Source organism: Falco biarmicus, chromosome 1, assembly GCF_023638135.1.
Source record: "Falco biarmicus isolate bFalBia1 chromosome 1, bFalBia1.pri, whole genome shotgun sequence".
In the NCBI taxonomy this organism is placed as follows: domain Eukaryota; kingdom Metazoa; phylum Chordata; class Aves; order Falconiformes; family Falconidae; genus Falco; species Falco biarmicus.
In genome coordinates this window covers 110,605,801-110,621,760 of record NC_079288.1, presented here as the reverse complement: position 1 = coordinate 110,621,760, position 15,960 = coordinate 110,605,801, and the positions used below count along the sequence as shown (strand labels likewise).

The following is a 15,960-nucleotide window of genomic DNA, read 5'->3' as shown; positions in this document are numbered from 1 at the left end:
CAACAACACAAAATACACCACCACAAAAAATACCCACATCAAAACAACACAAAAAAACACAAAACAAAGGGGGGAAAAAAACCCCACAAAACTCCCTCCAAGCCCTTGCCTACTGGGTAATGAAATTTCTATCATTTCAGGACTTAATTGTAAGGACTGCAATAATGTTGTTTAGACAAGCTAAATTAGTTCAGATTTTCCAGACATCCTTCTCAAAGACATTTATATTTGCTATCTCACCCACATTATTAAATTGATTGTTTTGAGATAAATGTGGTCTCCTCACATGAATATACTCATTCAATACCAAAGCTGGCATGTGCTGTTCAGCACAATTAAACTGATATCTTCAGCTCAGCAACTTTGCTTTAATCACATTAAAGGTACACCAGCTAATACAAGCCATATATTAACAGAAGCCAATAATTCATGCACTTAGATGAGCACACAGTGGGTATATGTGGTAACTGCAGACTGACACTATTATTTGGATCTCCTTGTAAACAAGGCACCTTAAAATCACAGATTCATAGAATCATTTAAGTTGGAAAAGACCTTTAAGATCATCAAGTCCAACTGTTAACCCAGCACTGCCAAGTCTGCCACTAAATCACGTCACTAAGCACCACATCTACGTGTTTTTTAAAAGCCTCCAGGGATGGTGATTCCACCAACTTCCCTGGGCAGCCTGTTCCAATGCTTGACCAACTTTTCTGTAAAGAAGTTTTTCCTAATATCCAATGTAAACCTCCCCTGTCATAACTTGAGACCATTACCTCTTGTCCTGAGAGACATCCATGACCTTTTAGCATCGTCCATTTTAGTACAATCAAATGTACAGTTAGATGCTAGGAACCAGAGAGGGAAGAAGGGATCAGAGTACAGAAAACACAAATTCCAACAAGCCCACAGCAACATGAGTAATATGATTCTTGGATGCAGTGGGAGGCACCCCTGAGTTGGGGGAGATCAGTGGGGAAAGAGGGGAGGGTTTCAAAGCAGGCAAGAAAAAACTACTCCAAGTATTCAAATGCCAACAGACTACCCTGAGACATATAAAGGTCCCTCTTCTTAAAGGATCTTAACCTCAAGAAGGCAACTAGAATACAATTAATTACTAGCAATCACTTAAATATATTGTATTTATCACTGAAGGTCAAGAGAAAAGGAGACTGGGTCATCTTCTCGGCATACAGATCGTATTTACATTGCACAGGGCTCTTTGACCTAGCAGATACTGGATGCAGCATGCACTGGAAGAAAAGCAAATTCACTTTTGGTCTGGAAATAAAAACTTCTTAGGAGAGTTGTAATTGACCAGAACAGATTACCACCATGTAAGATTTTCCCCTAACCCAGAACCATTCATTACATGGGACATCTTTCTAAAAGAGACACTTAATTCACCTAAAAGATGTTGCAACCCATGCAGTGACGTGTCACTCCCTGCGTGGAAGGACAGCCATTTCTTACTGTAAAAACCATTACAGTCATCCAAAGATCACCACTGAAGTACCAGATTCTTCAAAAGACAGTTGCTTTCAACTAAGAAAGGACACCACAGAGAGAGAAAAGATGTCAGCCATTGTAATTATATTGCTCCAGTACACACATTTTTCAGATCCTGCTCTGAAACGCCCATGTTCTTGGTCCCTTTCTCTCCTCCTCCTTCTCCATGCCTTTTTATTGGAAAACATTTGATTTAGACTGGACTAGCTAGTTTTCAAGATGAATCAACAACACCTTGCACAACAAAAAGCAGAAAATAATAACCTATTAAGAGGCATAAATTGTGAGACAGTACTGTACTTTTTAGTACAAGCCTCCAGCTCACAATCAACTTTTGCCATCTTCTTCCCAGCCCTGTTCAAAATACTCTGTTAGGTCTTAGGAATGGAATCCCATCCCAGGAATGCTCATTACAAATGGTAGTAAGCAAGCTTCTCGCTCTTCTTTATAACATCAAAATACTCAATAAAAAAGAAAGGGAGGGCAAGAAAACTCTGTAAGAGAGAAACGAGGAACTGAATTAATGCAACACATGTAAGCACATATGGACATGCCCCATCATTTATTGTCAGTTCACAAGTAAAAGAGGAAGACACTGAAAATGGGAAGCAGAAAGTTGCAAGGATAAATTAGAAGAAACTCATGTAACAAAACTCACTACTGGTTTTACCAAGTTCACCTATAATTAAGGAAAAGCATTATTCCTTCTTTGGACACAATGAACACTGTCATACTTCCAATAAGTGGTGTCTTACAAACACAACTATAAACGCCCACTGTGTTGAGGAGACCAGTCACTTAGGCAGCGGTTTCCCCTATGGACAAGTGATTTCACCTATCAGCCACAAAAACTGTCCTTCCTCCAGCCTGTGAATCTTCCAGGACTGGCCACATCAGACTCACAGCTACCCAACAGATCACAATTGACAGCAAGACCCGTGCTCCATATACCACCCTATATAACTGCCCTAATATGCAAAACCTAGAAACATGTATTTCTGAGCATTAAAGCAATCAAGTGTCATTCTCTCTCGACACAGTTCAGCCTAAGCATTAGTCTAACAGTACCTCATGAGAGAGCTGGAAGGCAAGAGAAAACTTTTTTTTACATTCACAGTCACAGTGAACTGGTCAAAACAAAACCCTCATGACTTGTCTGCCAGACTGGTTTCTTGTCATTTTCCCATTTAACTATTTTTACCAAAGAAACTAGGGGAGGAGGAAAGGGGATCTGTTTTGCTGGGTTTACTTTTTGTTGGTAGATTCTACTTGTTAACTGGCAAACTGGCCATGGATATATAAGTAATCATTAACAAGAAGCAGAAAAGAAAAAGGTCAAGCATTCTTGGCAAAACAATTCTACACAATTCTTCAAATTATCTGTAAATACCTTTTGCCCAGTCTAAAGAAATAGCAGCAATACTCATATTAATAAGAAAATAACAGTCAAATAATAGAAGTCTTCATCAGGCCTCCATTTTCCATTCATATAGACAAAGCTATCCTCCTGAAACAATTATACCAAAACCTCCTCAAGTAGAGTTCTCACACATTAACAAGAAAACACATGACTGCACATCTACTATGAGGTGTTTTTTCTTTAAATAGCAAGACATCTATTAATCCCAAGCAATGCAGTTCTTCTAAAAACCTGTTATTCATACACTTTTTTTCTCCAAAGCATTATTTAATGTTTTAACAACAAAGCACGACTTCTGATCAATGGTCTTGCTATGTTTCAAGTTAATACTAAACTTTCAGTCAAGTCAAGGTGTTCCTCATCGAACTCCTGCCCCCCTCCCCCTGATTAACTATGGACTTGTTTCCTTGAACATGCACCCTCATCAAAGTAAAAAGATGAAAGGGCACATATTGTTTATAATCGATTTGCTTAAATTCACAAAAGCAGCCCCCTTTCTCCTTAGCAGAGGTAAGAGCCTTCCACATGCTGTGCTAACCTTCCAACAAGGTTTATGTTAGCCACTGCCAGGACCTCACAGCCACTGACACCAGTCACTGCTGCCCACCACTCTAAATGCAAACGCAGAAGTCTAAGCAATAGACCAATTACAAGATTAATGGCAAAAAACAGTTAGAATAAAATATTCAGTACTTCCATATCCCACGAAATAAAAAATGATCTTACTATGTTCAGTAGCACATAAAAAAAAAAAAAGAAAAAAGTCACCCTCTGCCTAACTGCCATAGTGCTTCATAGTGCACCTGAAAGATTCATGTCTTCATTTGTTGCTTAAGAGGGCATCAAAAGCTCACCACACACCCACCGCCTCTTATCTCCATAAAAAGTCAGGCCTCCAAACCCCATGCCCCCAACTAAAACATCCTAGCAAATATCCTGCTTCAAGGAGGACTAGATATCCCTTCCAACCAAAATTTCTCTGACACATTCAAACTCTCCCAGGTGAACTTAAATTTTAAGACAACTCCTTCCTCTCAATACATAATAAAGATCAGTATTCAAAGACTGCAGCAATTAGTCTGTTGAACCCGAGTCTTGCCCCATCATTAATGCCAGAATAAACCCTTCAACATGGTTCCGATACCCATAAATACTGGAGAGCCTTTCTTCGAGCATCGGAGAAATGAATTCTAGAATATATGAAAAAATAGGACTGCTAAAAACATGTGGTTTTGTTGGGTATTTTGGACAAGGTCCAAGACAGAAATTAAATTTTAAATACATTTTTTAAAGTGGCAAGAAGTTCACCATACCTCTTTAAGCACACTTTTCAGGATAAGTTTGCAGAGGCAGGCTATGAAAGTAAAAAAACCTGACATACACCCATCCCTCCCTCCCTCCACACACACATCAGAACAGTTTCAACCTTAGCTGAATTGTGTGTAACTTCGTACAACTGTTCCTGAGAATAGTTATAAAGACACTATATTTCAAGAAAGCTCCTAGAAGTAACCTTCATCCTCTTATAAATGACATTGAGCAGGGGTCCTCAAACTACGGCCCATGGGCCAGATACGGCCCCCCAGGGTCCTCAATCCGACCCCCGGTATTTACAGATACACACACACCCCCGCTGGGGGTTGGGGGGGAACCAAGCAGCTGCAGATGACTGCCTGCCGCTTCATCCGCATGCCGGCCTCCTGTTTAAAAAGTTTGAGGACCCCTGATATAGAGCAAAAGAGACGACTGGTTTCTAGACACAAACATGTGACCCTCCATCAACAGATTCACAGGCTGGTTAACTTCCCTGGGAACTTAATGTGGAGGTACAGGGAATTTAACCAAAAATCAAGAAATGTATGTCAATTGACCATGACCCTGCAGTGCTTGAGATGCTCCACTTTCCTACTCAAAGGCCCCGTTGAGAAGAATACTACAGAAGGCAGACAAGCCGCTCTTATAAGGTTCTCCACCACCACAACCCTCAGCTTAACACCACAAGACAGACCTGAACTGAACTCCACACAACATAAACACCTACTAACAATGGTGTCCTTTTTTTATTCTTAAACAATTTAGATAAGCTTATTTTCACATGTTGTGCTATTATGTTTTCATTTGAAATGCTTGTCCTTACTCAGGCTGCAAGTTCAACTTCATTCCTCAAAGGATGATGGAAAAGAGGATGGGCAGGGAATAGGAGGAGAATCTTTATCTTTCAAAATTATTCTGCCTGTGCCACAGGAGGCTAAATCCTCACCTTGGTACATTCTCTACTCAATCTGGGCTACTTCAGGAAAACATCAACTTTATTTTTTTTTTTATAAAAGAAGATCAAAACACGAACCAAACAAAAAAAAAAATGATTTAAAGACACTTATAGCTAGATTAAAAACATTTTTCCAAGTACACTATTTGCAATACAGACACCTTGTCTGCTTCCATTTATTTAAAAAAAATGCACAAACAAGCCAAAAACCAAACATTCAGATCATCATGTGTATTTGATGCATATATATACACACACACAGACACACATTATGTGCTTTACTGAAATAAAAATAGGTTAGTTTTAGGTAGTTTAACTGATCAGTACCCTATTCCAGTTCACACCAAGAAACCGTACAAGTAACTAGGGAAAATTAAAAAAAACCACAAACAACTGAACAAAAAAATTCAGCTACAAATACAGCATATCCGAATTCCTGCCTCCCTAAATACAAGGGAGACCACCAGTGAAATTGCAAGGGATTTCAAACAGAGAGCAAGGAATCATTTTCTTTTTCCCCTCTTGATCCAGCACTGCTAGGAACATGCTTATGTTCCCAGTAATAAACTGAAAGCAAAATATTTCTGTCTCCAGAAGTTACTACAGTCAACGTAAGAAATGTTGCTACAGTGTCTTTACACTCTCTAAACGAAAATCTTGAAGAGCTACTCCCTGGTTACTTCATGACCCACTCAAAACCTAAATTAAATATTCTTCACTAGCTTATCCTCACCGCTCAGAACTGTGAAAAAGAAACTTTTGCAAACCTAATTAACAAGCAAATTAGCATCTTCTTAGATCATATCCACAGAGACTTTGTTTTTACATTTCTGTTGTGGCTCACTGCTCAACTGCTACTGGCTCAAGTATTAGCATTTGATTTGTGATAAAATACCGAAACTGTTTCTATGCCTGTTTCACATCACTCTTTATAAAGAATGTTTACTTCTGTCTGTTCAGAGATGCATCCTTTCTTCTGCAAAAGAAGAAATATAGGAACTCCCAAATAAAATTAATTTCACTCCTCTTCAGTCGCTTTATCAGGCAGGAAACCAGTGATGACAAGCCCAGGTCTGACCACATCTTTCTCAATCTCATCATATTCATGGCATCCCAACTCCAAGCATTTTGCCATGTGAAGATTCCAAAAATGTTGGAGCCCTCACAGTTATGGGAAAAAACTGACAACTGCATATTCAAAGACCAAAACTGAAAAAGGAAATCCATTTATCTCATGCTTTTAATGCTTTAAAAGCCATAACTTGAGTCAATCTCACAGCTGAGGGTCTGCACCATGACATTTCAACTCATAGGTTGGCAACCCTGACAATATCAAAAGGTTCAACTTTTACATTAAGAAACACACTCCGTATCTGCTTTGTCTGTCATTCTACCGTGCGAAACATTCTGTACTCTGTGCACTCATGCAAATACAAAGCAAGGCCTTGATCTCATCCCTGGCTCTCACATGGAGACCCAAGGACCTCCATAAAACCCCACTGGAAGTAAATAACTCTTGGCAAGAATGCAACAGCAGAGACAAGTCCTAAGACCATTAATGGCACTCTGAATGCTATGGAGGTGGTGAATCCTAGTGCAAAACCAGTAGACAGCAGTCCTATTATCATCAGCCTGCAGTGAAAGCACTCTTCTCTCCCGTTCCAAAGTCAGAGCACTAAAGTCCACCCTCTCCCATTCGGTGGGGATTCAAAAGCTTCTAGCATTAAAAGAAACACGCACAGGGAAACCCAAAGTTCTGTCAATGTCTTCCACTGTCAGAACAGTAAGACACTGCCTGGTTCCACAAGAGAACTTTGACAGATATGTGGGCTTAATAGCATTAAACCTGAGGGAGCTAGGAATTCCCAGCTCTTGGTTCCCTTTACTCCTCTGGTTGCCCACAGACAACTGCTTTGTTTCTTTTTTTCCCAAAATTAAGGATAATTTCTAAGCTTGCTGCAGTAATTCCATATAACACTTGCCCCTGCTCCACACAGTCCACCTACTATGAACAACTCAAAGGCCAATACTTCACGCCAGTCTAATAAACCTCAACAAAACCTGAGGCTGATTATGCCAAGCGCACTTCTATCTGATTAACCTTCTTAACGATCTTTACTCTCCCTAAGGCATTCTGAACAGACTTTCTCCCTTTTGGGATTGTCCATCATCCAAGTACTTGCAAACTCTTTTAATAAATAAATGATATTTTGTCATTTTTGTAACGATTTTTTTTTTAAACAGCATACCTTCTGAACACCCTAAGCATCCTCCTACCCCTACGGTTACTCCTTCTATTCCCCTAATCTCCAGTTATATAAAAAAGGACATATTTAGAGGGCCAAGTAACCAAATACAAACTTCAGGAAACACGTAGTGTACAACCCCCCTCTTCCTATTACAGCTAATCTGTGATTTAAGATCTTGGTTCTCAGCAAAAACTAAGGGCAGCAAGCAGCACTACTTATCACCATTGCATTCAAATACAGTCCACTTTCTGAAGCAATATCCCATCAGTTATTAGCCTACACAAACCAAACCACCCTGCTTCGAATTATACTGAGATTTTTACCATATCTTCATTTGAAAACAATAAATCATCTGGTAATGTGAGAACATAAAATATCGTTCACTTGCACCCACGCTCCACCTGGCAGAATGATACTGAGAAAAGTACCAGCCAAACAATCCAGGTAGAGCTACCCTCAGATACCCAATGCATGGTGATACCTCTGACAAAGCCAGCGAAATAGAAAGCCAGACGAAAATTTCTCTCAAGAGTTCCTGGATCCACATTCTCACTGAAGTCACACCATTCTAAAAATGAAGGACCCTAAAAAACATCTAAATAACATGCAGGAGTATCTTCCATTTCTAGCCATGGATCTATCTCACTACTACCAAATTGTCAGCTCTGAAGGTTTTGCTTTTCTCCATTTGCTTATTTGACACTGCTGCTTTAAGCATCAGTTTTAGTAATTTCTCTCTACTCTGAAACCCTTCACTAGAAAGCCTCAAATGCACACCCAAAACCAAAACCGGCATGACTGTTAGAAAGAAAATGGATGATTCAAGAGAATGAGTAACTTCTTTCACCAACTAAGAAGTTCATAGAATAAGTTGCTGGGGAAAAGTACGCAAAAGCCAACTATAAAGGGTCTGACTTCTCCAAGATAGGCGCCTTAGAGTTGGAATAAGAAGCTTAAGTTAGGGATGTAACTGATGAATACCCACCCAACCCGAAAAAGTACAAGTTTAACTCTTACATACTTCCAGTGTAACATGCAATTTCTCTAGAGCAAGAGAGAAAGGGATGAAATAAGCCATCTGGAAAACCCACTTCTTCCATGTGTTTTCAAATTTATTATTTTCTGTACCCTAAATTAGCCAACGTGCTCAAAGATTTTTCCTCCTTGTATTGTAATACAATGCACTACATGGAAATAACAATATTTGTGAAGGTGTAAGAACTAAACATTCTTTTAATGCATATCTGTGTGTTATAATTCAAATGCATCCATCTTATCTTTCTCCTATATTTCTTAATCTTTACACAAAACTACAAGCTATGTGCCCTCATACCATCCAGTATCCCTTATTGTTCATTTATTCCAAACAATTCACTCCCTCCTAGCATTTTAGAAGATACTTTTTACATGTGCTACAGTAAGTTTTGCAAATCTGTTCCTATTCTGCGATATGACACAACCATTAGAAGTTACATGCTTAAGTTACATGCAGAAATCTATCACAGGACACGGACAAAACACCACAACCAGCAAAGCAATCAAAATGAAAAAAAAAAAAAAAAAAAAAAAAAAAAGAAAAGGAAAAGATCCAAAAAGATGACATGTAGCTCTCAATGAAATAATCCAATTCCAAAGAAACATCTAACAATTCTTTCCAAAAATCTCAATACAGACAGTTCTACACTCATAGCTTTGTTCAACAGGTGAGGAAAGAAAAAATAAAAAGGAAAAACCCCACATAATAAAAAATAAAAAAAAACAAAACCAAAAAGATTCCCTGCTGTTATTCAAAATTCCAAAAACATTAGCACAATTGTCAAAAATTATGTCAATTGCACATTTACACACAGAACAGAAATCAGAAAACTTTGCCCCACAGCTGTTCACGGGAATAAAACTAAAGATATACATCATCTTCATTCACAAAAGACTCAAAGGGAAGAAAAAAATAAATAACTCCTGCACATTTAGAGCAAACCAAATCAGGAAAGGAACAAGATCCATTCTTCCTTCTCTGCAGCTACCAAAGCTGCACTTTGCACCTGTTTTGAAAGCCAAAGCACCAGCAAACAGCTCCTAGCAAGGGTGAGCCCGTTCCCCCAGCAGTGACAGCAGCACCTGAGACCAAAGCCACAGCCTCCTCACCAGGCGGTTGCTACCTATAGTCCTCCCGGCAGTTATCACATCGCTTTTTCTAGCAGCTTCTAGACAGAAAGAAAGGAAGACTAAGGTCTCCAATGTGTAAAACCCTATTTCAGTTGACTAACCAGTCATGTTTGGTGTACCTTCTGACTAATACTCATTAAAAGAAGTATGTTGAGCATGACAAGGGGCATGGGCAGTAACCAACAACACCCCAATACCCTTCAGCTACCTTAAAGACCAAGTAGAAAAGCTGAGTTCCCACTCATATTTAAATGCTTTACAGGCATGTATGCTACAATCCAGTTAGCTAAAGATTGTTCCCTCTTCACCATTCATACAAAAATTCCTTTAATTACACGTGAGTATCAAATCAACATAGAAAGTTTAAACAAGCCACTTTGAGAAAGAAGATGCTACGCAACACTAACCCAACAATTTTATACAGTATTTCTTCTTCCTCCTTTGCCCATTAAGGTCTGATATAGTGTTAGGATAAAAATCAAGCAAGATATGCAGCAACTCTGCTATAGATCATCTAACTGAAATAATCACCCCCACCATCCGATAAGTGAGCCAAACACAAAAAAGTCTGTAGGTACTGTGTTATTTTTCACTGTCAAAAAAAAAGGCGCTGTACACACTTGCCTGTAATATCACAGAAGAACAGGGGACGCAACCAACAAGCAAAAGCTTGCACTGCTGCACCACGAAACGTGGCTCGCTTGCCAAACAGATGCTCTCAAGGCTGGATCACCAATAATGCATATTCAGTCTTACAAAGTTTGCAGTGCTATCACCTGAGCCAAGATGCTGCTCTCACATCCACACCAACGACTCCAATGACTTCAGTTAAAACGTTACAAGCCGCTAGCAGAATTTTGTACATAACATGAGAAGCTCGGGCACATGAGAGTACAAACAGGAATATAGGATATGGCAACACTTTCTATACTGGCTGTGGGACAGCTGGTTGAAACAAATGTGCATAGGGGCCTTATAATTATGTCCTGTCTTCTCCTACCCAGCCTGGACAAGGTGCAAACAGCCCAGCAAAAGGATATAAAATCTCCAGTAGAAGATAACAGGAGCTATACAAGAATGAAACTGTTTATTACAAGATTAAAACTGTTAACCAAATTACAAAGTTAAAACTGCAAGCTGTTCCAGGAGACGTGACAATCTTACATCAGCACGCCTCAGTCCCTTTGACACTGAAGGGTGCGAGAAGGCTTACAGTTATAACTCAAGTTATAGCTCCCTCAAGACACATACGTAACAAAAAAAGTATTTTAAAAAGCAATCAGCATTGCCAATAACTCAAAGAAACTAATAACGTAGGTATTTGTCACAACTTGGGCATTTTAAATGCTGTACTATTGCAATTTGCAGTAACAACAACAAAGAAGAATCAAGGAGGAAACCAGTGAAGTTAAAAGCTTCAGTATGAAAGGCATGAAGTTTTCCCCCTTCATGCGTACCCAAAAATTGTACTATGGACCAACGAAAGATTCTATTTCCCATTTCAAAATACAAGTTTCATTCCAGTAACATATCCAGTAACAGACTTCCACAATTCTAATTATCAGAAAGGCAAGCACTAGGGGGTAAATTGTGACTAAGACTCTAAGGTTTTTCACAGCATACCATATCCGCCCTCTCCAAAATCTGTTTATTTTTGGCAAATGATACAAGACTTCCTTATAGCAGGAAGTCCTGCAAGTCAAAGGCCACTGCTGAAACAGTATTTCCACTATTTTGCAATAGGAACTTAAAATCACTTACAAACACAAATGAAACTGCTTATCAACATCAGCAGATTTGTCCTTCAGCAATTTAACTGTCAGAGAGGGAACTACTGGCTTTTCTTTACGTTCCTCAGCTTAGCACATCCTCAGAAACCCAAGTAAAACACCACAACTCAACACTACAAAACAGTTAACATCAACATTTGGGAAGTGAAACATCATGTTCCAACACCAAAATTTCCAAACAATCTCATGACAGTCCTGAGCATTTCAAAGGGCAAGCAGAACATCTGCCCACACTCATCCCATACTCTGCACATAGAGCATCCACGAAGTTTTCCCTACGCTACAAAAATCCAGCTGAACACTTAGAGAAAACTACAAAATATTTAGATGGGCAGAAGTGAAACGCATTGCTGAATTCCTCCAAAAGTAGCCCACATTGGTACATACTGAAGACCTGCTCACCTTGTATACTACTTCTGGCAGTCTAGCTCCAGCAAACCAGAGCTAAATACCAAGGTTTTCATACCCACCCAGATGGCAGCATACCTTCTCAGCCAACTCACATAGCAAGATGCAACACCATAATGCAGCCTTCTGAACTAACCTTGTTATTTCAGGTTGAGTATATTAAGAATATTATTATAGTTTTGTTATTTAGCATGCTTCTGTTACTGTTTTGAAAGAAAGAAATGAGATCTCCTCTCCCATAGTACTGATACCACACAATACTACCAAGTAGCTGATCTTGATGCACCAAATGACAAACAATCAATCGACTGAACTTACTAATCCTTACTTAAAACTTTGGCATAAAAATGTTGTAATACATTTTTAAACACGTGCTGAAGATACTAAAAAAAAAGACAGCAGCACTGTCCTTAACTTGCTTTAACTTGAACCAAACAGATAATCAGCTGGCTAAGAGCTGCAACATAGTTGTTACTATATAACCCAAAACATACTACATTTTTATCCAAGTCTAGCAGCCTAAAACTGCCCAGCAAATTGGAAAAGTGAACAAACACGTCCAGTTCCTAGCTTCTTTCTAGAATACCAAACTGAAGAATACCACTATCTGATCTGTAGTCTACTGCCACTGATATTTGAGGCACTCTTCTACCCAAAACACATTGCTATCAACGGTGCTGAGTATTCCAGAGCTGGCTCAAATTGACCTCGACAGACCCACACCGCTTAGTGCATAGACACCGACTCATAGTCCAAATATGCACCCCAAGTTAAGATTACCAGCACTTCTTGACCAGGATCATGGAGCAAAGGCACGATGCCATGGATTAACATGGATGCATGTTTCCAGCACCCAATGCATTCTGCTTCGTAAACATGCCTGCCCATAACCTAAAAGCACAGAAAAGGATTTGGTTGATTAGCACATCAGTAAGTTTTCTATCTGCAAATGCTGCAAGTCTACCAGCATTATGGATGAGAGAAACACTGCAGAAATGCCAGTTCACGCAAACTGTCCAGTTTGTTCACACAGCCTACTTCAATACACCACTAACTTGTCACCAAAATGGGCCAAGGATGCAATCAAGCTGGCTCTCTGCAAAACCAGCCTGGATCCATGGGAGCCTGTGAGCTCAGGAACATCATACAGCCATATACTGGTCAAAGGGGCACAGGCACCAGGCAGCAACACAGCTCTGGTGCAGTTTACGATTTAGCTAATTATTTGTTTGCTACAACATTCAATGTTTACTTTTCTTAACAGGAAATGTACGATTTGTTTTCCATCGCAAAATCTCACGGTCCAATACATGGACATGCACAGATCTCGTCACAAACCTACACTGCCAAGAAATCAAAATTCAATCATTAAAATAAGGCCAGAACTCACAGGTCTATACTGAAACCTTGGGAGTTACTCTAGTCAGCCAAGAAATTTCAGTTAGATTATTCATGAAACTACAAGTCAAAATACATACATTTAGTCCTCTGTGTTGTTCCATCTATAAGACCCTCTCTGTGCAGGCATACATAAGCACAGCTAGAAACTACCGTCTCAATCTTTCAAAAAGAACATCACACAAGGTCTCAGTGCCCAGCACCACTGACCGGCCCCTATGCAAACCTCTTTGCCTATGCGAATCACCTGCCAGAACTGCAGGGCAAACACTATGCTGAAGACAAGCAGCAGGTACCTCAGCACCTCCGCAAACCCACCCCCCCTCCCCCGCACCGTGCTCCGGGCACCCGGGGAGCCACAACCTCCCTGTCCCCGGGGAGAAACTCGCCGGGTGCGTTAACCCGAGCGCCCCTAACGCACCACAGGGTCGAGAACTGCCGCCAAAATAACTAATTACATTTTTAAAAAATGAAATTAAGGGGGACAAGCTACCCACCTCTCCGCCTGCGAGCCGGGCTTACTCCCGCGGCGGCGGGCGGGCGGGCAACCCCGCGGCCCGGCTGCCCGCCGCCCCCACGCACCCAAGGGCTGGGGCGGGCGGGCCCCCTCCCGCACCTCCGCCGGGGCCGGGGCCGGGACCCCCGCGGGAAATCCGCCCTCCCCGGCCACAACAAAGGCCGCCCGAGCGGCCCAGCGCCGCCGCAGCGTCCGCGGTGCTCCGCCGGCCCCCGCCGGGGCTTCCCTCGGTCCCCCCCACCAGGCCGGGGCCCCGGCACAGCCCCCCCTGCCCGCCCCCCTCAGCCCGGCGGGGGCGAGCCCCCCGCCCCGCAGGCTGCCCTGCCCCGGGGGCCAGGGCCAGAGAACGGCCGCTGAAATAAAGCATTAAAAAACCAACGGGGGGTGGGGGGTTGCCCGCGCAGTGACAGTGATCCATCACCCGAGGCACCTGCACCGCCGCCCCCTCCTCCAAGCCGGCGGCGGAGGGAGGCGGCCGCCCGCACGGCATCCCCGGGGAGCGGGGCGGCCGCCGCGGCCTGCGGCCGGGCCGAGCCAAGCGAGGCCGGTACCCCGGCAGGGATGGGGGCCGCAGCCCGCCGCGCCGGGCCCGCGGGGCGGCGGCGGGTCTCCCCGCAGCGGGGCCAGGGCCGGCGGCGGTGCAACAAAGCGGCGGGGCGCGGGGAGCGGGCAGGGCCGCCAGGCACTCACCGGGAGGCGGCGGGGGTCTCTGTCGGTGCCGCCGTGCCCGGCCCGGCCCGCCGGGCCGAGGAGGGGGCAGCGGGCGGTCTCTCCTCTCGTCAAAATTCTCTCCGCTCCTTTCCACGGGCACGGCTCGGCGGGAGGCGGGGGGGGGGGGGGGGAGTTACGCGACGGAGTGTCCGCGGCCGGGCGGTGCGGGCCAGGCCGGGAGGGCGGCTCCCCCGCTGCGGCCCGGGCGGGCTCCGGCGGGAGGCGCCACCGCCGCTGCAGCGTCCGGGCGCTGGAGTCGTTCCGGCCCCATCAAGGCCGGGCCGGGCCGAGGGGGCCGCGCGAGGCGGGGCGGAGGGAGCGGGGCCGCTCCCCGCGGCGGCTGGTGGCCATCTTAGTCCTCCTCCTCCTCCGCGGCGCCGAGTGCCCCCTCCCCGCCCGGCTGCCGGCGCTGCCTCCTCCCTCCGCTCCTCCTCCTCCTCCCGGCTGGCTGCGGTCACCGCCGCTCCCGCGGCTCGGCGAGGCCGCCTGAGGAGAGCTGGTCCGTAATGGCGGGCCGCGGGAGCAGCCCCTCAGGTAGCGGCCCGCCGCCCCCTCTCCTCAGCGGGAAGGCAGCGCGCCGAGGGGCTCCTCTCCTCACCCAGACCGGGTCAGCTCGACAGACATACAGGCCCCCTTCTTGGTTCTGGGGCTTTTTAGAATTATATTACTTTTCAGAGCGGTGGGTTTCCCGGGCAGACGCTTGGTTGGTTTGTTTTCTCCCTGTTCTCTGAGAGAAATCCCGCTTCTCTGGCACTGAAGGGCCCTGCCCTCTCCCCTCTGTGCCCGCCCCCAGCCCTGACACCGCAGGCCGGAGCAGCTGACACGCTGCCCAGCCCGCCGAGCAGGCAAGCCATCCATCCCAGCCGGGAGCCTGCTGTGGGACAAGGATGGAAATGCCAGGAGGTCAACGCAGGGCCAAAGCAGCCACCTGCAGGTTGGGGTTAGTGTGTGTGGTTTCCCTTAAGTTTTCCTCAAGCGTACATCCAGGGAAAGTCCTTTGGATATCCCTGCTATCAACCACAAAGAGGATTGTACATTTGTGCTTACCCACACATCTCATCTGTTACTCTTTTCCTAATTAAGCCAGAAGTTCATTAAATTCCCAACAGCAAAAGGACTTTTTTTCAGCAGGGCAAAGCGCAGGTTTAGCCACACCTGGGCACGTGGTGCAAGCGGTCACTGCAACCTTGGGACAAGCTTCATCTGCTTGGATGCTCCTGAGGAACGGTGCAAAGGTGTGTCTGTCCACACATACGTGACCAGATACCCTTCTGCCTTTTTCCAGTCACTTATAAACTTGTCTCCTTTGAGCAATCGGCTGCTAACAGCTCTTCACCCCCTAGAAGTTTTGTTTGGAAAACTAAAATTTTTTCATCAATGAAAATCCCTTCTGAAGTCTTCACTGAAAAGACTAAGCAGCAGTTCAGAGAATCTGGCTACAGGGGTAAAAGCTGCAATAAACAATACACAAACCATCCGAGACCTTGCGTTTCGCTGGCAAATTATCACAAGCACCAGGAACC

At 43.8% G+C, this 15,960-nt stretch overlaps 1 protein-coding gene across 4 annotated transcripts in view; it reads right to left on the bottom strand.

Moving 5' to 3' along the window:
• WDFY3 (WD repeat and FYVE domain containing 3) overlaps nt 1-14,822 on the bottom strand; it is a 185,233-nt gene extending 170,411 nt beyond the window's left edge. For all 4 annotated transcript variants that reach the window (XM_056360682.1, XM_056360704.1, XM_056360693.1 and 1 more), the window contains exon 1: nt 14,417-14,822. The gene's annotated coding sequence lies outside the window, so the exon portion shown is untranslated. The remainder of the gene's footprint in view (nt 1-14,416) is intronic.
• Nucleotides 14,823-15,960: the final 1,138 nt, after the last annotated feature.